We start from the raw sequence: 20,508 nt of genomic DNA, 5'->3' as shown, positions 1-20,508 counted from the left end.
ACCCGTTGCTTTGAGGACTTGCTGATGGAGACAAGCGTCTACTGTATATGGGCAGCAGGCTGACACTAGCAGGACTTCCCTGCTGATCTCCGAGCCACTTGGATATAGGTGTGCAGCGTAGCCAGTGAAGCAAGTCATTGTGCGTTGTGCCATGATGCAGTGAATTACTTCAACTTCTAGACCCTGCGCTTTTATTGTGAGAGGCAGTCCATTATTCTATTCCTATTACCAGTCAAGCTCACCTCTTCTTTTGGCCAGGTCACAGAGCTCCAAGTTAAGAATGTGCTGCTGCACACAAATTGGAGGGAGATTAAAATTTACAGACAGTTGCAACTATGAAGATTATTGAATTTTAGCAAGTGTCAAAGATGCACAGCCGAGGCAATTAAGGAAATTAAATGTGTGCATGATCTGCCCCTATCTCTGAGGTTGAATGAATGTCTTTCAAATAGAAAGTCAGTCACTCAGCTCTCTGACAACGAAGGGGATCTCCTGAATGGCCTTCCAGACAAAGTCAGCAAATAGGTGCATTTGCAAGGTTCGCTAAGGCAGATTTGAGTGTTTGTCTCAAATTGCAATGCAAGGAGGAGGGAAAGCTTTGATCTGCAGTTTGCATCATGAAACGTTTAATTGAAAGTAGCACAGACTCCTGCTATGGAGTTCTGTTAATGGCTCAAAGTCTCACATAGCAGCAACATGCAGAGTGAGATGAAGCGGCAAATCGCTAATGGCATGTGGGAAATAACCAGAAAAGAACGACTGCATGCGGCCTCTCCTTCGATAGCTCAGCTGGTAGAGCGGAGGACTGTAGATCATTCAAACTGACTTCCTTAGGTCACTGGTTCAATTCTGGCTCGAAGGAAGCTCCCCTTCCCTTTTTCAACAAAAAACATTCCAAGCGCAACTAAACACATGACACCCATTCAAACTTTTTTCTTTACATTACTCCTTTGCATATTCATCTACAGACGCAGCAGCTCTTCTTTTCATTTTTCAAAACGTCCAGTACCTGGCTCTTTGCATTCTCTTCGGCACCTGCTGGCTACCAGGGTATTGCTTTGACTACAATGCATCCAAACTCCCAGAACACAATTCAAAGTACAAGTAGACATCTGTCAGTCGGATACACCAGCTCACTGCTGCTGCACAGTCATCCCAGCAGCAACTTTCAGCTCGTGTCTAATTCAATCCATATCATTGCACTCTTGACTGCTTCTGTCATCAGGCGAATTGAAATCCCTTCAGATGAAGCTCACCCGTTGCTTTGAGGACTTGCTGATGGAGACAAGCGTCTACTGTATTTGGGCAGCAGGCTGACACTAGCAGGACTTCCCTGCTGATCTCCGAGCCACTTGGAGATAGGTGTGCAGCGTAGCCAGTGAAGCAAGTCATTGTGCGTTGTGCCATGATGCAGTGAATTACTTCAACTTCTAGACCCTGAGCTTTTATTGTGAGAGGCAGTCCATTATTCTATTCCTATTACCAGTCAAGCTCACCTCTTCTTTTGGCCAGGTCACAGAGCTCCAAGTTAAGAATGTGCTGCTGCACACAAATTGGAGGGAGATTAAAATTTACAGACAGTTGCAACTATGAAGATTATTGAATTTTAGAAAGCGTCAAAGATGCACAGCCGTGGCATATAAGTAAATTAAATGTGTGCATGATCTGCCCCTATCTCTGAGGTTGAATGAATGTCTTTCAAATAGAAAGTCAGTCACTCATCTCACTGACATGTGAGGGCATCTCCTGAATGGCCTTCCAGACAAAGTCAGCAAATAGGTGCATTTGCAAGGTTCGCGAAGGCAGAATTGAGTGTTTGTCTGAAATTGCAATGCAAGGAGGAGGGAAAGCTTTGATCTGCAGTTTGCATCATGAAACGTTGAATTGAAAGTAGCACAGACTCTTGCTATGGAGTTCTGTTAATGGCTCAAAGTCTCACATAGCAGCAACATGCAGAGTGAGATGAAGCGTCAAATCGCGAATGGCATGTGAGAAATAACCAGAAAAGAACGACTGCATGTGGCCTCTCCTTCGATAGCTCAGCTGGTAGAGCGGAGGGCTGTAGATCATTCAAACTGACTTCCTTAGGTCACTGGTTCAATTCTGGCTCGAAGGAAGCTCCCCTTCCCTTTTTCAACAAAAAACATTCCAAGCGCAACTAAACACATGACACCCATTCAAACTTTTCTCTTTACATTACTCCTTTGCATATTCATCTACAGGCGCAGCAGCTCTTCTTTTCATTTTTCAAAACGTCCAGTACCTGGCTCTTTGCATTCTCTTCGGCACCTGCTGGCCACCAGGGTATTGCTTTGACTACAATGCATCCAAACTCCCAGAACACAATTCAAAGTACAAGTAGACATCTGTCAGTCGGATACACCAGCTCACTGCCCCTGCACAGTCATCCCAGCAGCAACTTTCAGCTCGTGTCTAATTCAATCCATATCATTGCACTCTTGACTGATTCTGTCATCAGGCGAATTGAAATCCCTTCAGATGAAGCTCACCCGTTGCTTTGAGGACTTGCTGATGGAGACAAGCGTCTACTGTATATGGGCAGCAGGCTGACACTAGCAGGACTTCCCTGCTGATCTCCGAGCCACTTGGATATAGGTGTGCAGCGTAGCCAGTGAAGCAAGTCATTGTGCGTTGTGCCATGATGCAGTGAATTACTTCAACTTCTAGACCCTGCGCTTTTATTGTGAGAGGCAGTCCATTATTCTATTCCTATTACCAGTCAAGCTCACCTCTTCTTTTGGCCAGGTCACAGAGCTCCAAGTTAAGAATGTGCTGCTGCACACAAATTGGAGGGAGATTAAAATTTACAGACAGTTGCAACTATGAAGATTATTGAATTTTAGAAAGCGTCAAAGATGCACAGCCGTGGCATATAAGGAAATTAAATGTGTGCATGATCTGCCCCTATCTCTGAGGTTGAATGAATGTCTTTCAAATAGAAAGTCAGTCACTCATCTCACTGACATGTGAGGGCATCTCCTGAATGGCCCTCCAGACAAAGTCAGCAAATAGGTGCATTTGCAAGGTTCGCGAAGGCAGAATTGAGTGTTTGTCTGAAATTGCAATGCAAGGAGGAGGGAAAGCTTTGATCTGCAGTTTGCATCATGAAACGTTTCATTGAAAGTAGCACAGACTCTTGCTATGGAGTTCTGTTAATGGCTCAAAGTCTCACATAGCAGCAACATGCAGAGTGAGATGAAGCGTCAAATCGCTAATGGCATGTGAGAAATAACCAGAAAAGAACGACTGCATGTGGCCTCTCCTTCGATAGCTCAGCTGGTAGAGCGGAGGACTGTAGATCATTCAAACTGACATCCTTAGGTCGCTGGTTCAATTCCGGCTCGAAGGAACTTCTCCTTCCATTTTTTCAACAAACAACATTCCAAGCGCAACTAAACGCATGACACCCATTCAAACTCTTCTCTTTACATTACTCCTTCGCATATTCATCTACAGGTGCAGCAGCCCTTCTTTTCATTTTTCAAAACGCCCAGAACCTGGTTCTTTGCATTCTCTTCGGCACCTGCTGGCCACCAGGGTATTCCTTTCACTACTATGCAACCAAACTCCCAGAACAAAATTCAAAGTACAAGTAGACATCTGTCAGTCGGACACACCTCCTCATTGCCCCTGCACAGTCATCCCAGCAGCAACTTTCAGCTCGTGTCTAATTCAATCCACATCATTGCACTCTCGGCTGCTACTGTCATCATCTAAATTGAAATCCCTTCAGATGAAGCTCACCCATTGCTTTGAGGACTTGCTGATGGAGACAAGCGTCTACTGTATGTGGGCAGCAGGCTGACACTAGCAGGACTTCCCTGCTGATCTCCGAGACACTTGGAGATAGGTGTGCAGCGTATCCAGTGAAGCAAGTCATTGTGCGTTGTGCCATGATGCATTGAATTACTTCACCTTCTAGACCCTGCGCTTTTATTGTGAGAGGCAGTCCATAATTCTATTCCTATTACCAGTCAAGCTCACCACTTCTTTTGGCCAGGTCACACAGCTCCAAGTTAAGAATGTGCTGTTGCACACAAATTGGAGAGAGATTAAAATTTACAGACAGTTGCAACTATGAAGATTATTGAATTTTAGCAAGCGTCAAAGATGCCCAGCCGAGGCAATTAAGGAAATTAAATGTGTGCATGATCTGCCCCTTTTTCTGAGGTTGAATGAATGTCTTTCAAATAGAAAGTCAGTCACTCAGCTCACTGACATCTAAGGGGCTCTCCTGAATGGCCTTCCAGACAAAGTCAGCAAATAGGTGCATTTGCAAGGTTCGCTAAGGCAGAATTGAGTGTTTGTCTGAAATTGCAATGCAAGGAGGAGGGAAAGCTTTGATCTGCAGTTTGCACCATGAAACGTTTAATTGAAAGTAGCACAGACTCCTGCTATGGAGTTCTGTTAATGGCTCAAAGTCTCACATAGCAGCAACATGCAGAGTGAAATGAAGCGTCAAATCGCTGATGGCATGTGGGAAATAACCAGAAAAGAGCACCTGCATGCGGCCTCTCCTTTGATAGCTCAGCTGGTAGAGTGGAGGACTGTAGATCGTTCTAACTGACATGTTTAGATCGCTGGTTCAATTCAGGCTCGAAGGAACCTCCCCTTCCCTTTTTCAACAAACAACATTCCATGCGCAACTAAACGTATGACACGCATTCAAACTCTTCTCTTTACATTACTCCTTCGCATATTCATCTACAGGTGCAGCAGCCCTTCTTTTCATTTTTCAAAACGCCCAGAACCTGGCTCTTTGCATTCTCTTCGGCACCTGCTGGCCACCAGGGTATTCCTTTGACTACAATGCATCCAAACTCCCAGAACACAATTCAAAGTACAAGTAGCCTTCTGTCAGTCGGACACACCTCCTCATTGCCCCTGCACAGTCATCCCAGCAGCAACTTTCAGCTCGTGTCTAATTCAATCCACGTCATTGCACTCTTGGCTGCTACTGTCATCATCCAAATTGAAAACCCTTCAGATGAAGCTCACCCGTTGCTTTGAGGACTTGCTGATGGAGACAAGCGTCTACTGTATTTGGGCAGCAGGCTGACACTAGCAGGACTTCCCTGCTGATCTCCGAGCCACTTGGAGATAGGTGTGCAGCGTAGCCAGTGAAGCAAGTCATTGTGCGTTGTGCCATGATGCAGTGAATTACTTCAACTTCTAGACCCTGCGCTTTTATTGTGAGAGGCAGTCCATTATTCTATTCCTATTACCAGTCAAGCTCACATCTTCTTTTGGCCAGGTCACAGAGCTCCAAGTTAAGAATGTGCTGCTGCACACAAATTAGAGGGAGATTAAAATTTACAGACAGTTGCAACTATGAAGATTATTTAATTTTAGAAAGCGTCAAAGATGCACAGCCGTGGCATATAAGGAATTTAAATGTGTGCATGATCTGCCCCTATCTCTGAGGTTGAATGAATGTCTTTCAAATAGAAAGTCAGTCACTCATCTCACTGACATGTGAGGGCATCTCCTGAATGGCCCTCCAGACAAAGTCAGCAAATAGGTGCATTTGCAAGGTTCGCGAAGGCAGAATTGAGTGTTTGTCTGAAATTGCAATGCAAGGAGGAGGGAAAGCTTTGATCTGCAGTTTGCATCATGAAACGTTTCATTGAAAGTAGCACAGACTCTTGCTATGGAGTTCTGTTAATGGCTCAAAGTCTCACATAGCAGCAACATGCAGAGTGAGATGAAGCGTCAAATCGCTAATGGCATGTGAGAAATAATCAGAAAAGAACGACTGCATGTGGCCTCTCCTTCGATAGCTCAGCTGGTAGAGCAGAGGACTATAGATCATTCAAACTGACATCCTTAGATCGCTGGTTCAATTCCGGCTCGAAGGAACCTCTCCTTCCCTTTTTTCAACAAACAACATTCCAAGCGCAACGAAACGCTTGACACCCATTCAAACTCTTCTCTTTACATTACCCCTTCGCATATTCATCTACAGGTGCAGCAGCCCTTCTTTTCATTTTTCAAAACGCCCAGAACCTGGCTGTTTGCATTCTCTTCGGCACCTGCTGGCCACCAGGGTATTCCTTTCACTACAATGCATCCAAACTCCCAGAACACAATTCAAAGTACAAGTAGACATCTGTCAGTCGGACACACCTCCTCATTGCCCCTGCACAGTCATCCCAGCAGCAACTTTCAGCTCGTGTCTAATTCAATCCACATCATTGCACTCTCGGCTCCTACTGTCATCATCTAAATTGAAATCCCTTCAGATGAAGCTCACCCGTTGCTTTGAAGACTTGCTGATGGAGACAAGCGTCTACTGTATGTGGGCAGCAGGCTGACACTAGCAGGACTTCCCTGCTGATCTCCGAGACACTTGGAGATAGGTGTGCAGCGTATCCAGTGAAGCAAGTCATAGCACAGACTCTTGCTATGGAGTTCTGTTAATGGCTCAAAGTCTCACATAGCAGCAACATGCAGAGTGAGATGAAGCGTCAAATCGCTAATGGCATGTGAGAAATAACCAGAAAAGAACGACTGCATGCGGCCTCTCCTTCGATAGCTCAGCTGGTAGAGCGGAGGACTGTAGATCATTCAAACTGACATCCTTAGGTCGCTGGTTCAATTCCGGCTCGAAGGAGCTTCTCCTTCCATTTTTTCAACAAACAACATTCCAAGCGCAACTAAACGCATGACACCCATTCAAACTCTTCTCTTTACATTACTCCTTCGCATATTCATCTACAGGTGCAGCAGCCCTTCTTTTCATTTTTCAAAACGCCCAGAACCTGGCTCTTTGCATTCTCTTCGGCACCTGCTGGCCACCAGGGTATTCCTTTCACTACTATGCATCCAAACTCCCAGAACAAAATTCAAAGTACAAGTAGACATCTGTCAGTCGGACACACCTCCTCATTGCCCCTGCACAGTCATCCCAGCAGCAACTTTCAGCTCGTGTCTAATTCAATCCACATCATTGCACTCTCGGCTGCTACTGTCATCATCTAAATTGAAATCCCTTCAGATGAAGCTCACCCATTGCTTTGAGGACTTGCTGATGGAGACAAGCGTCTACTGTATGTGGGCAGCAGGCTGACACTAGCAGGACTTCCCTGCTGATCTCCGAGACACTTGGAGATAGGTGTGCAGCGTATCCAGTGAAGCAAGTCATTGTGCGTTGTGCCATGATGCATTGAATTACTTCACCTTCTAGACCCTGCGCTTTTATTGTGAGAGGCAGTCCATAATTCTATTCCTATTACCAGTCAAGCTCACCACTTCTTTTGGCCAGGTCACACAGCTCCAAGTTAAGAATGTGCTGTTGCACACAAATTGGAGAGAGATTAAAATTTACAGACAGTTGCAACTATGAAGATTATTGAATTTTAGCAAGCGTCAAAGATGCCCAGCCGAGGCAATTAAGGAAATTAAATGTGTGCATGATCTGCCCCTATCTCTGAGGTTGAATGAATGTCTTTCAAATAGAAAGTCAGTCACTCAGCTCACTGACATCTAAGGGGATCTCCTGAATGGCCTTCCAGACAAAGTCAGCAAATAGGTGCATTTGCAAGGTTCGCTAAGGCAGAATTGAGTGTTTGTCTGAAATTGCAATGCAAGGAGGAGGGAAAGCTTTGATCTGCAGTTTGCACCATGAAACGTTTAATTGAAAGTAGCACAGACTCCTGCTATGGAGTTCTGTTAATGGCTCAAAGTCTCACATAGCAGCAACATGCAGAGTGAAATGAAGCGTCAAATCGCTAATGGCATGTGGGAAATAACCAGAAAAGAGCACCTGCATGCGACCTCTCCTTCGATAGCTCAGCTGGTAGAGCGGAGGACTGTAGATCATTCAAACTGACATCCCTCGGTCACTGGCTCAATTCCGGCTCGAAGGAAGCTCCCCTTCCCTTTTTCAACAAAAAACATTCCAAGCGCAACTAAACACATGACACCCATTCAAACTCTTCTCTTTACAATACTCCTTTGCATATTCATCTACAGGCGCAGCAGCCCTTCTTTTCATTTTTCAAAACGCCCAGATCCTGGCTCTTTGCATTCTCTTCGGCACCTGCTGGCCACCAGGGTATTCCTTTGGCTACAATGCATCCAAACTTCGAGAACACAATTCAAAGTACAAGTAGAAATCTGTCAGTCGGACACACCTCCTCACTGCCCCTGCACAGTCATCCCAGCAGCAACTTTCAGCTCGTGTCTAATTCAATCCATATCATTGCACTCTTGGCTGCTTCTGTCATCATCCGAATTGAAATCCCTTCAGATGAAGCTCACCCGTTGCTTTGAGGACTTGCTGATGGAGACAAGCGTCTACTGTATTTGGGCAGCAGGCTGACACTAGCAGGACTTCCCTGCTGATCTCCGAGCCACTTGGAGATAGGTGTGCAGCGTAGCCAGTGAAGCAAGTCATTGTGCGTTGTGCCATGATGCAGTGAATTACTTCAACTTCTAGACCCTGCGCTTTTATTGTGAGAGGCAGTCCATTATTCTATTCCTAATACCAGTCAAGCTCACCTCGTCTTTTGGCCAGGTCACAGAGCTCCAAGTTAAGAATGTGCTGCTGCACACAAATTGGAGGGAGACTAAAATTTACAGACAGTTGCAACTATGAAGATTATTTAATTTTAGAAAGCGTCAAAGATGCACAGCCGTGGCATATAAGGAAATTAAATGTGTGCATGATCTGCCCCTATCTCTGAGGTTGAATGAATGTCTTTCAAATAGAAAGTCAGTCACTCATCTCACTGACATGTGAGGGCATCTCCTGAATGGCCTTCCAGACAAAGTCAGCAAATAGGTGCATTTGCAAGGTTCGCTAAGGCAGAATTGAGTGTTTGTCTGAAATTGCAATGCAAGGAGGAGGGAAAGCTTTGATCTGCAGTTTGCACCATGAAACGTTTAATTGAAAGTAGCACAGACTCCTGCTATGGAGTTCTGTTAATGGCTCAAAGTCTCACATAGCAGCAACATGCAGAGTGAAATGAAGCGTCAAATCGCTAATGGCATGTGGGAAATAACCAGAAAAGAGCACCTGCATGCGACCTCTCCTTCGATAGCTCAGCTGGTAGAGCGGAGGACTGTAGATCATTCAAACTGACATCCCTCGGTCACTGGCTCAATTCCGGCTCGAAGGAAGCTCCCCTTCCCTTTTTCAACAAAAAACATTCCAAGCGCAACTAAACACATGACACCCATTCAAACTCTTCTCTTTACAATACTCCTTTGCATATTCATCTACAGGCGCAGCAGCCCTTCTTTTCATTTTTCAAAACGCCCAGATCCTGGCTCTTTGCATTCTCTTCGGCACCTGCTGGCCACCAGGGTATTCCTTTGGCTACAATGCATCCAAACTTCGAGAGCACAATTCAAAGTACAAGTAGAAATCTGTCAGTCGGACACACCTCCTCACTGCCCCTGCACAGTCATCCCAGCAGCAACTTTCAGCTCGTGTCTAATTCAATCCATATCATTGCACCCTTGGCTGCTTCTGTCATCATCCGAATTGAAATCCCTTCAGATGAAGCTCACCCGTTGCTTTGAGGACTTGCTGATGGAGACAAGCGTCTACTGTATTTGGGCAGCAGGCTGACACTAGCAGGACTTCCCTGCTGATCTCCGAGCCACTTGGAGATAGGTGTGCAGCGTAGCCAGTGAAGCAAGTCATTGTGCGTTGTGCCATGATGCAGTGAATTACTTCAACTTCTAGACCCTGCGCTTTTATTGTGAGAGGCAGTCCATTATTCTATTCCTAATACCAGTCAAGCTCACCTCGTCTTTTGGCCAGGTCACAGAGCTCCAAGTTAAGAATGTGCTGCTGCACACAAATTGGAGGGAGACTAAAATTTACAGACAGTTGCAACTATGAAGATTATTTAATTTTAGAAAGCGTCAAAGATGCACAGCCGTGGCATATAAGGAAATTAAATGTGTGCATGATCTGCCCCTATCTCTGAGGTTGAATGAATGTCTTTCAAATAGAAAGTCAGTCACTCATCTCACTGACATGTGAGGGCATCTCCTGAATGGCCTTCCAGACAAAGTCAGCAAATAGGTGCATTTGCAAGGTTCGCTATGGTAGAATTGAATGTTTGCCTGAAATTGCAATGCAAGGAGGAGGGAAAGCTTTGATCTGCAGTTTGCATCATGAAACGTTTAATTGAAAGTAGCACAGACTCTTGCTATGGAGTTCTGTTAATGGCTCAAAGTCTCACATAGCAGCAACATGCAGAGTGCGATGAAGCGTCAAATCGCTAATGGCATGTGGGAAATAACCAGAAAAGAACAACTGCATGTGGCCTCTCCTTTGATAGCTCAGCTGGGAGAGTGGAGGACTGTAGGTCATTCTAACTGACATGCTTAGATCGCTGGTTCAATTCTGGCTCGAAGGAACGTCCCCTTCCCTTTTTCAACAAACAACATTCCATGCGCAACTAAACGCATGACACGCATTCAAACTCTTCTCTTTACATTACTCCTTCGCATATTCATCTACAGGTGCAGCAGCCCTTCTTTTCATTTTTCAAAACGCCCAGAACCTGGCTCTTTGCATTCTCTTCGGCACCTGCTGGCCACCAGGGTATTCCTTTGACTACAATGCATCCAAACTCCCAGAACACAATTCAAAGTACAAGTAGACTTCTGTCAGTCGGACACACCTCCTCATTGCCCCTGCACAGTCATCCCAGCAGCAACTTTCAGCTCGTGTCTAATTCAATCCACGTCATTGCACTCTTGGCTGCTACTGTCATCATCCAAATTGAAAACCCTTCAGATGAAGCTCACCCGTTGCTTTGAGGACTTGCTGATGGAGACAAGCGCCTACTGTATTTGGGCAGCAGGCTGACACTAGCAGGACTTCCCTGCTGATCTCCGAGCCACTTGGAGATAGGTGTGCAGCGTATCCAGTGAAGCAAATCATTGTGCGTTGTGCCATGATGCAGTGAATTATTTCACCTTCTAGACCCTGCGCTTTTATTGTGAGAGGCAGTCCATTAATCTATTCCTAATCCCAGTCAAGATCACCTCATCTTTTGGCGAGGTCACACAGCTCCAAGTTTATAATGTGCTGTTGCACACAAATTGGAGGGAGATTAAAATTTACAGACAGTTGCAACTATGAAGATTATTGAATTTTAGCAAGCGTCAAAGATGCCCAGCCGAGGCAATTAAGGAAATTAAATGTGTGCATGATCTGTTCCTATCTCTGAGGTTGAATGAATGTCTTTCAAATAGAAAGCCAGTCACTCAGCTCACTGACATTTGAGGGCATCTCCTGAATGGCCTTCCAGACAAAGTCAGCAAATAGGTGCATTTGCAAGGTTCGCTAAGGCAGAATTGAGTGTTTGTCTGAAATTGCAATGCAAGGAGGAGGGAAAGCTTTGATCTGCAGTTTGCATCATGAAACGTTTAATTGAAAGTCGCACAGACTACTGCTATGGAGTTCTGTTAATGGCTCAAAGTCTCACATAGCAGCAACATGCAGAGTGAGATGAAGCGTCAAATCGCTAATGGCATGTGGGAAATAACCAGAAAAGAACACCTGCATGCGAACTCTCCTTCGATAGCTCAGCTGGTAGAGCAGAGGACTGTAGATCATTCTAACTGACATGTTTAGATCGCTGGTTCAATTCAGGCTCGAAGGAACCTCCCCTTCCCTTTTTCAACAAACAACATTACATGCGCAACTAAACGCATGACACGCATTCAAACTCTTCTCTTTACATTACTCCTTCGCATATTCATCTACAGGTGCAGCAGCCCTTCTTTTCATTTTTCAAAACGCCCAGAACCTGGCTCTTTGCATTCTCTTCGGCACCTGCTGGCCACCAGGGTATTCCTTTCACTACTATGCATCCAAACTCCCAGAACAAAATTCAAAGTACAAGTAGACATCTGTCAGTCGGACACACCTCCTCATTGCCCCTGCACAGTCATCCCAGCAGCAACTTTCAGCTCGTGTCTAATTCAATCCACATCATTGCACTCTCGGCTGCTACTGTCATCATCTAAATTGAAATCCCTTCAGATGAAGCTCACCCATTGCTTTGAGGACTTGCTGATGGAGACAAGCGTCTACTGTATGTGGGCAGCAGGCTGACACTAGCAGGACTTCCCTGCTGATCTCCGAGACACTTGGAGATAGGTGTGCAGCGTATCCAGTGAAGCAAGTCATTGTGCGTTGTGCCATGATGCATTGAATTACTTCACCTTCTAGACCCTGCGCTTTTATTGTGAGAGGCAGTCCATAATTCTATTCCTATTACCAGTCAAGCTCACCACTTCTTTTGGCCAGGTCACACAGCTCCAAGTTAAGAATGTGCTGTTGCACACAAATTGGAGAGAGATTAAAATTTACAGACAGTTGCAACTATGAAGATTATTGAATTTTAGCAAGCGTCAAAGATGCCCAGCCGAGGCAATTAAGGAAATTAAATGTGTGCATGATCTGCCCCTATCTCTGAGGTTGAATGAATGTCTTTCAAATAGAAAGTCAGTCACTCAGCTCACTGACATCTAAGGGGATCTCCTGAATGGCCTTCCAGACAAAGTCAGCAAATAGGTGCATTTGCAAGGTTCGCTAAGGCAGAATTGAGTGTTTGTCTGAAATTGCAATGCAAGGAGGAGGGAAAGCTTTGATCTGCAGTTTGCACCATGAAACGTTTAATTGAAAGTAGCACAGACTCCTGCTATGGAGTTCTGTTAATGGCTCAAAGTCTCACATAGCAGCAACATGCAGAGTGAAATGAAGCGTCAAATCGCTAATGGCATGTGGGAAATAACCAGAAAAGAGCACCTGCATGCGACCTCTCCTTCGATAGCTCAGCTGGTAGAGCAGAGGACTGTAGATCATTCAAACTGACATCCTTAGGTTGCTGGCTCAATTCCGGCTCAAAGGAACCTCTCCTTCCATTTTTTCAACAAACAACATTCCAAGGGCAACTAAACGCATGACACCCATTCAAACTCTTCTCTTTACATTACTCCTTCGCATATTCATCTACAGGTGCAGCAGCCCTTCTTTCCATTTTTCAAAACGCCCAGAACCTGGATCTTTGAATTCTCTTCGGCACCTGCTGGCCACCAGGGTATTCCTTTCACTACAATGCATCCAAACTCCCAGAACAAAATTCAAAGTACAAGTAGACATCTGTCAGTCGGACACACCTCCTCATTGCCTCTGCACAGTCATCCCAGCAGCAACTTTCAGCTCGTGTCTAATTCAATCCACATCATTGCACTCTCGGCTCCTACTGTCATCATCTAAATTGAAATCCCTTCAGATGATGCTCACCCGTTGCTTTGAGGACTTGCTGATGGAGACAAGCGTCTACTGTATGTGGGCAGCAGGCTGACACTAGCAGGACTTCCCTGCTGATCTCCGAGACACTTGGAGATAGGTGTGCAGCGTATCCAGTGAAGCAAGTCATTGTGCGTTGTGCCATGATGCATTGAATTACTTCACCTTCTAGACCCTGCGCTTTTATTGTGAGAGGCAGTCCATAATTCTATTCCTATTACCAGTCAAGCTCACCACTTCTTTTGGCCAGGTCACACAGCTCCAAGTTAAGAATGTGCTGTTGCACACAAATTGGAGGGAGATTAAAATTTACAGACAGTTGCAACTATGAAGATTATTGAATTTTAGCAAGCGTCAAAGATGCCCAGCCGAGGCAATTAAGGAAATTAAATGTGTGCATGATCTGCCCCTATCTCTGAGGTTGAATGAATGTCTTTCAAATAGAAAGTCAGTCACTCAGCTCACTGACATCTAAGGGGATCTCCTGAATGGCCTTCCAGACAAAGTCAGCAAATAGGTGCATTTGCAAGGTTCGCTAAGGCAGAATTGAGTGTTTGTCTGAAATTGCAATGCAAGGAGGAGGGAAAGCTTTGATCTGCAGTTTGCATCATGAAACGTTTCATTGAAAGTAGCACAGACTCCTGCTATGGAGTTCTGTTAATGGCTCAAAGTCTCACATAGCAGCAACATGCAGAGTGAGATGAAGCGTCAAATCGCTAATGGCATGTGGGAAATAACCAGAAAAGAGCACCTGCATGCGACCTCTCCTTCGATAGCTCAGCTGGTAGAGCGGAGGACTGTAGATCATTCAAACTGACATCCCTAGGTCACTGTCTCAATTCCGGCTCGAAGGAAGCTCCCCTTCCCTTTTTCAACAAAAAACATTCCAAGCGCAACTAAACACATGACACCCATTCAAACTCTTCTCTTTACAATACTCCTTTGCATATTCATCTACAGGCGCAGCAGCCCTTCTTATCATTTTTCAAAACGCCCAGAACCTGGCTCTTTGCATTCTCTTCGGCACCTGCTGGCCACCAGGGTATTCCTTTGGCTACAATGCATCCAAACTTCCAGAACACAATTCAAAGTACAAGTAGAAATCTGTCAGTCGGACACACCTCCTCACTGCCCCTGCACAGTCATCCCAGCAGCAACTTTCAGCTCGTGTCTAATTCAATCCATATCATTGCACTCTTGGCTGCTTCTGTCATCATCCGAATTGAAATCCCTTCAGATGAAGCTCACCCGTTGCTTTGAGGACTTGCTGATGGAGGCAAGCGTCTACTGTATTTGGGCAGCAGGCTGACACTAGCAGGACTTCCCTGCTGATCTCCGAGCCACTTGGAGATAGGTGTGCAGCGTAGCCAGTGAAGCAAGTCATTGTGCGTTGTGCCATGATGCAGTGAATTACTTCAACTTCTAGACCCTGCGCTTTTATTGTGAGAGGCAGTCCATTATTCTATTCCTATTACCAGTCAAGCTCACCTCTTCTTTTGGCCAGGTCACAGAGCTCCAAGTTAAGAATGTGCTGCTGCACACAAATTGGAGGGAGATTAAAATTTACAGACAGTTGCAACTATGAAGATTATTGAATTTTAGCAAGCGTGAAAGATGCACAGCCGAGGCAATTAAGGAAATTAAATGTGTGCATGATCTGCCCCTATCTCTGAGGTTGAATGAATGTCTTTCAAATAGAAAGTCAGTCACTCAGCTCACTGACATCTAAGGGGATCTCCTGAATGGCCTTCCAGACACAGTCAGCAAATAGGTGCATTTGCAAGGTTCGCTAAGGCAGAATTGAGTGTTTGTCTCAAATTGCAATGCAAGGAGGAGGGAAAGCTTTGATCTGCAGTTTGCATCATAAAACGTTTAATTGAAAGTAGCACAGACTCCTGCTATGGAGTTCTGTTAATGGCTCAAAGTCTCACATAGCAGCAACATGCAGAGTGAGATGAAGCGTCAAATCGCTAATGGCATGTGGGAAATAACCAGAAAAGAGCACCTGCATGCGACCTCTCCTTCGATAGCTCAGCTGGTAGAGCGGAGGACTGTAGATCATTCAAACTGACATCCCTAGGTCACTGGCTCAATTCCGGCTCGAAGGAAGCTCCCCTTCCCTTTTTCAACAAAAAACATTCCAAGCGCAACTAAACACATGACACCCATTCAAACTCTTCTCTTTACAATACTCCTTTGCATATTCATCTACAGGCGCAGCAGCCCTTCTTTTCATTTTTCAAAACGCCCAGAACCTGGCTCTTTGCATTCTCTTCGGCACCTGCTGGCCACCAGGGTATTCCTTTGGCTACAATGCTTCCAAACTTCCAGAACACAATTCAAAGTACAAGTAGAAATCTGTCAGTCGGACACACCTCCTCACTGCCCCTGCACAGTCATCCCAGCAGCAACTTTCAGCTCGTGTCTAATTCAATCCATATCATTGCACTCTTGGCTGCTTCTGTCATCATCCGAATTGAAATCCCTTCAAATGAAGCTCACCCGTTGCTTTGAGGACTTGCTGATGGAGACAAGCGTCTACTGTATTTGGGCAGCAGGCTGACACTAGCAGGACTTCCCTGCTGATCTCCGAGCCACTTGGAGATAGGTGTGCAGCGTAGCCAGTGAAGCAAGTCATTGTGCGTTGTGCCATGATGCAGTGAATTACTTCAACTTCTAGACCCTGCGCTTTTATTGTGAGAGGCAGTCCATTATTCTATTCCTATTACCAGTCAAGCTCACCTCTTCTTTTGGCCAGGTCACAGAGCTCCAAGTTAAGAATGTGCTGCTGCACACAAATTGGAGGGAGATTAAAATTTACAGACAGTTGCAACTATGAAGATTATTTAATTTTAGAAAGCGTCAAAGATGCACAGCCGTGGCATATAAGGAAATTAAATGTGTGCATGATCTGCCCCTATCTCTGAGGTTGAATGAATGTCTTTCAAATAGAAAGTCAGTCACTCATCTCACTGACATGTGAGGGCATCTCCTGAATGGCCTTCCAGACAAAGTCAGCAAATAGGTGCATTTGCAAGGTTCGCGATGGCAGAATTGAGTGTTTGTCTGAAATTGCAATGCAAGGAGGAGGGAAAGCTTTGATCTGCAGTTTGCATCATGAAACGTTTCATTGAAAGTAGCACAGACTCTTGCTATGGAGTTCTGTTAATGGCTCAAAGTCTCACATAGCAGCAACATGCAGAGTGAGATGAAGCGTCAAATCGCTAATGGCATGTGAGAAATAACCAGAAAAGAAAGACTGCATGTGGCCTCTCCTTCGATAGCTCAGCTGGTAGAGCGGAGGACTGTAGATCATTCAAACTGACATCCTTAGGTCGCTGGTTCAATTCCGGCTCGAAGGGAGCTCCCCTTTCCTTTTTCAACAAAAAACATTCCAAGCGCAACTAAACACATGACACGCATTCAAACTCTTCTCTTTACAATACTCCTTTGCATATTCATCTACAGGCGCAGCAGCCCTACTTTTCATTTTTCAAAACGCCCAGAACCTGGCTCTTTGCATTCTCTTCGGCACCTGCTGGCCACCAGGGTATTCCTTTGGCTACAATGCATCCAAACTCCCAGAACACAATTCAAAGTACAAGTAGAAATCTGTCAGTCGGACACACCTCCTCATTGCCCCTGCACAGTCATCCCAGCAGGAACTTTCAGCTCGTGTCTAATTCAATCCATATCATTGCAGCCTTGGCTGCTTCTGTCATCATCCGAATTGAAATACCTTCAGATGAAGCTCACCCGTTGCTTTGAGGACTTGCTGATGGAGACAAGCGTCTACTGTATTTGGGCAGCAGGCTGACACTAGCAGGACTTCCCTGCTGATCTCCGAGCCACTTGGAGGTAGGTGTGCAGCGTAGCCAGTGAAGCAAGTCATTGTGCGTTGTGCCATGATGCAGTGAATTACTTCAACTTCTAGACCCTGCGCTTTTATTGTGAGAGGCAGCCCATTATTCTATTCCTATTACCAGTCAAGCTCACCTCTTCTTTTGGCCAGGTCACAGAGCTCCAAGTTAAGAATGTGCTGCTGCACACAAATTGGAGGGAGATTAAAATTTACAGACAGTTGCAACTATGAAGATTATTGAATTTTAGAAAGCATCAAAGATGCACAGCCGTGGCATATAAGGAAATTAAATGTGTGCATGATCTGCCCCTATCTCTGAGGTTGAATGAATGTCTTTCAAATAGAAAGTCAGTCACTCAGCTCACTGACATCTAAGGGGATCTCCTGAATGGCCTTCCAGACAAAGTCAGCAAATAGGTGCATTTGCAAGGTTCGCTAAGGCAGAATTGAGTGTTTGTCTCAAATTGCAATGCAAGGAGGAGGGAAAGCTTTGATCTGCAGTTTGCATCATAAGACGTTTAATTGAAAGTAGCACAGACTCCTGCTATGGAGTTCTGTTAATGGCTCAAAGTCTCACATAGCAGCAACATGCAGAGTGAGATGAAGCGTCAAATCGCTAATGGCATGTGGGAAATAACCAGAAAAGAGCACCTGCATGCGACCTCTCCTTCGATAGCTCAGCTGGTAGAGCGGAGAACTGTAGATCATTCAAACTGACATCCCTAGGTCACTGGCTCAATTCCGGCTCGAAGGAAGCTCCCCTTCCCTTTTTCAACAAAAAACATTCCAAGCGCAACTAAACACATGACACCCATTCAAACTCTTCTCTTTACAATACTCCTTTGCATATTCATCTACAGGCGCAGCAGCCCTTCTTTTCATTTTTCAAAACGCCCAGAACCTGGCTCTTTGCATTCTCTTCGGCACCTGCTGGCCACCAGGGTATTCCTTTGGCTACAATGCTTCCAAACTTCCAGAACACAATTCAAAGTACAAGTAGAAATCTGTCAGTCGGACACACCTCCTCACTGCCCCTGCACAGTCATCCCAGCAGCAACTTTCAGCTCGTGTCTAATTCAATCCATATCATTGCACTCTTGGCTGCTTCTGTCATCATCCGAATTGAAATCCCTTCAAATGAAGCTCACCCGTTGCTTTGAGGACTTGCTGATGGAGACAAGCGTCTACTGTATTTGGGCAGCAGGCTGACACTAGCAGGACTTCCCTGCTGATCTCCGAGCCACTTGGAGATAGGTGTGCAGCGTAGCCAGTGAAGCAAGTCATTGTGCGTTGTGCCATGATGCAGTGAATTACTTCAACTTCTAGACCCTGCGCTTTTATTGTGAGAGGCAGTCCATTATTCTATTCCTATTACCAGTCAAGCTCACCTCTTCTTTTGGCCAGGTCACAGAGCTCCAAGTTAAGAATGTGCTGCTGCACACAAATTGGAGGGAGATTAAAATTTACAGACAGTTGCAACTATGAAGATTATTGAATTTTAGAAAGCGTCAAAGATGCACAGCCGTGGCATATAAGGAAATTAAATGTGTGCATGATCTGCCCCTATCTCTGAGGTTGAATGAATGTCTTTCAAATAGAAAGTCAGTCACTCATCTCACTGACATGTGAGGGCATCTCCTGAATGGCCTTCCAGCCAAAGTCAGCAAATAGGTGCATTTGCAAGGTTCGCTATGGCAGAATTGAGTGTTTGTCTGAAATTGCAATGCAAGGAGGAGGGAAAGCTTTGATCTGCAGTTTGCATCATGAAACGTTTCATTGAAAGTAGCACAGACTCTTGCTATGGAGTTCTGTTAATGGCTCAAAGTCTCACATAGCAGCAACATGCAGAGTGAGATGAAGCGTCAAATCGCTAATGGCATGTGAGAAATAACCAGAAAAGAACAACTGCATGTGGCCTCTCCTTAGATAGCTCAGCTGATAGAGCGGGGGACTGTAAATCATTCAAACTGACATCCTTAGGTCGCTGGTTCAATTCCGGCTCGAAGGAAGCTCCCCTTCCCTTTTTCAACAAACAACATTCCAAGCGCAACTAAACGCATGACACCCATTCAAACTCTTCTCTTTACATTACTCCTTCGCATATTCATCTACAGGTGCAGCAGCCCTTCTTTTCATTTTTCAAAACGCCCAGAACCTGGATCTTTGCATTCTCTTCGGCACCTGCTGGCCACCAGGGTATTCCTTTCTCTACAATGCATCCAAACTCCCAGAACACAATTCAAAGTACAAGTAGAAATCTGTCAGTCGGACACACCTCCTCATTGCCCCTGCACAGTCATCCCAGCAGGAACTTTCAGCTCGTGTCTAATTCAATCCATATCATTGCAGCCTTGGCTGCTTCTGTCATCATCCGAATTGAAATACCTTCAGATGAAGCTCACCCGTTGCTTTGAGGACTTGCTGATGGAGACAAGCGTCTACTGTATTTGGGCAGCAGGCTGACACTAGCAGGACTTCCCTGCTGATCTCCGAGCCACTTGGAGGTAGGTGTGCAGCGTAGCCAGTGAAGCAAGTCATTGTGCGTTGTGCCATGATGCAGTGAATTACTTCAACTTCTAGACCCTGCGCTTTTATTGTGAGAGGCAGCCCATTATTCTATTCCTATTACCAGTCAAGCTCACCTCTTCTTTTGGCCAGGTCACAGAGCTCCAAGTTAAGAATGTGCTGCTGCACACAAATTGGAGGGAGATTAAAATTTACAGACAGTTGCAACTATGAAGATTATTTAATTTTAGAAAGCATCAAAGATGCACAGCCGTGGCATATAAGGAAATTAAATGTGTGCATGATCTGCCCCTATCTCTGAGGTTGAATGAATGTCTTTCAAATAGAAAGTCAGTCACTCAGCTCACTGACATCTAAGGGGATCTCCTGAATGGCCTTCCAGACAAAGTCAGCAAATAGGTGCATTTGCAAGGTTCGCTAAGGCAGAATTGAGTGTTTGTCTCAAATTGCAATGCAAGGAGGAGGGAAAGCTTTGATCTGCAGTTTGCATCATAAAACGTTTAATTGAAAGTAGCACAGACTCCTGCTATGGAGTTCTGTTAATGGCTCAAAGTCTCACATAGCAGCAACATGCAGAGTGAGATGAAGCGTCAAATCGCTAATGGCATGTGGGAAATAACCAGAAAAGAGCACCTGCATGCGACCTCTCCTTCGATAGCTCAGCTGGTAGAGCGGAGGACTGTAGATCATTCAAACTGACATCCCTAGGTCACTGGCTCAATTCCGGCTCGAAGGAAGCTCCCCTTCCCTTTTTCAACAAAAAACATTCCAAGCGCAACTAAACACATGACACCCATTCAAACTCTTCTCTTTA

The 20,508-nt window shown here is 45.2% G+C and overlaps 6 non-coding genes across 6 annotated transcripts; all 6 read left to right on the top strand.

The window, feature by feature from the left end:
* The first annotated feature begins 774 nt into the window (after positions 1-774).
* On the top strand, positions 775-862 carry trnay-gua (transfer RNA tyrosine (anticodon GUA)). Its single transcript is given in 2 exon segments — positions 775-811; positions 827-862. It is a non-coding gene; the product is annotated as a tRNA-Tyr (tRNA).
* A 2,420-nt stretch (positions 863-3,282) lies between these two features.
* On the top strand, positions 3,283-3,370 carry trnay-gua (transfer RNA tyrosine (anticodon GUA)). The gene is given in 2 exon segments: positions 3,283-3,319; positions 3,335-3,370. It is a non-coding gene; the product is annotated as a tRNA-Tyr (tRNA).
* A 2,421-nt stretch (positions 3,371-5,791) lies between these two features.
* On the top strand, positions 5,792-5,879 carry trnay-aua (transfer RNA tyrosine (anticodon AUA)). The gene is given in 2 exon segments: positions 5,792-5,828; positions 5,844-5,879. It is a non-coding gene; the product is annotated as a tRNA-Tyr (tRNA).
* Positions 5,880-6,546: 667 nt separating this feature from the next.
* On the top strand, positions 6,547-6,634 carry trnay-gua (transfer RNA tyrosine (anticodon GUA)). The gene is given in 2 exon segments: positions 6,547-6,583; positions 6,599-6,634. It is a non-coding gene; the product is annotated as a tRNA-Tyr (tRNA).
* A 9,946-nt stretch (positions 6,635-16,580) lies between these two features.
* Positions 16,581-16,668, top strand: trnay-gua (transfer RNA tyrosine (anticodon GUA)). Its single transcript is given in 2 exon segments — positions 16,581-16,617; positions 16,633-16,668. It is a non-coding gene; the product is annotated as a tRNA-Tyr (tRNA).
* A 2,420-nt stretch (positions 16,669-19,088) lies between these two features.
* On the top strand, positions 19,089-19,176 carry trnay-gua (transfer RNA tyrosine (anticodon GUA)). Its single transcript is given in 2 exon segments — positions 19,089-19,125; positions 19,141-19,176. It is a non-coding gene; the product is annotated as a tRNA-Tyr (tRNA).
* The last annotated feature ends 1,332 nt before the right edge of the window (positions 19,177-20,508 follow it).

This window comes from Scyliorhinus torazame, chromosome 11 (genome assembly GCF_047496885.1).
Source record: "Scyliorhinus torazame isolate Kashiwa2021f chromosome 11, sScyTor2.1, whole genome shotgun sequence".
NCBI classification, from domain to species: Eukaryota; Metazoa; Chordata; class Chondrichthyes; order Carcharhiniformes; family Scyliorhinidae; genus Scyliorhinus; species Scyliorhinus torazame.
The sequence above is the reverse complement of the archived record's forward strand: the minus strand, read 5'-3'. Positions and strand labels throughout refer to the sequence as shown.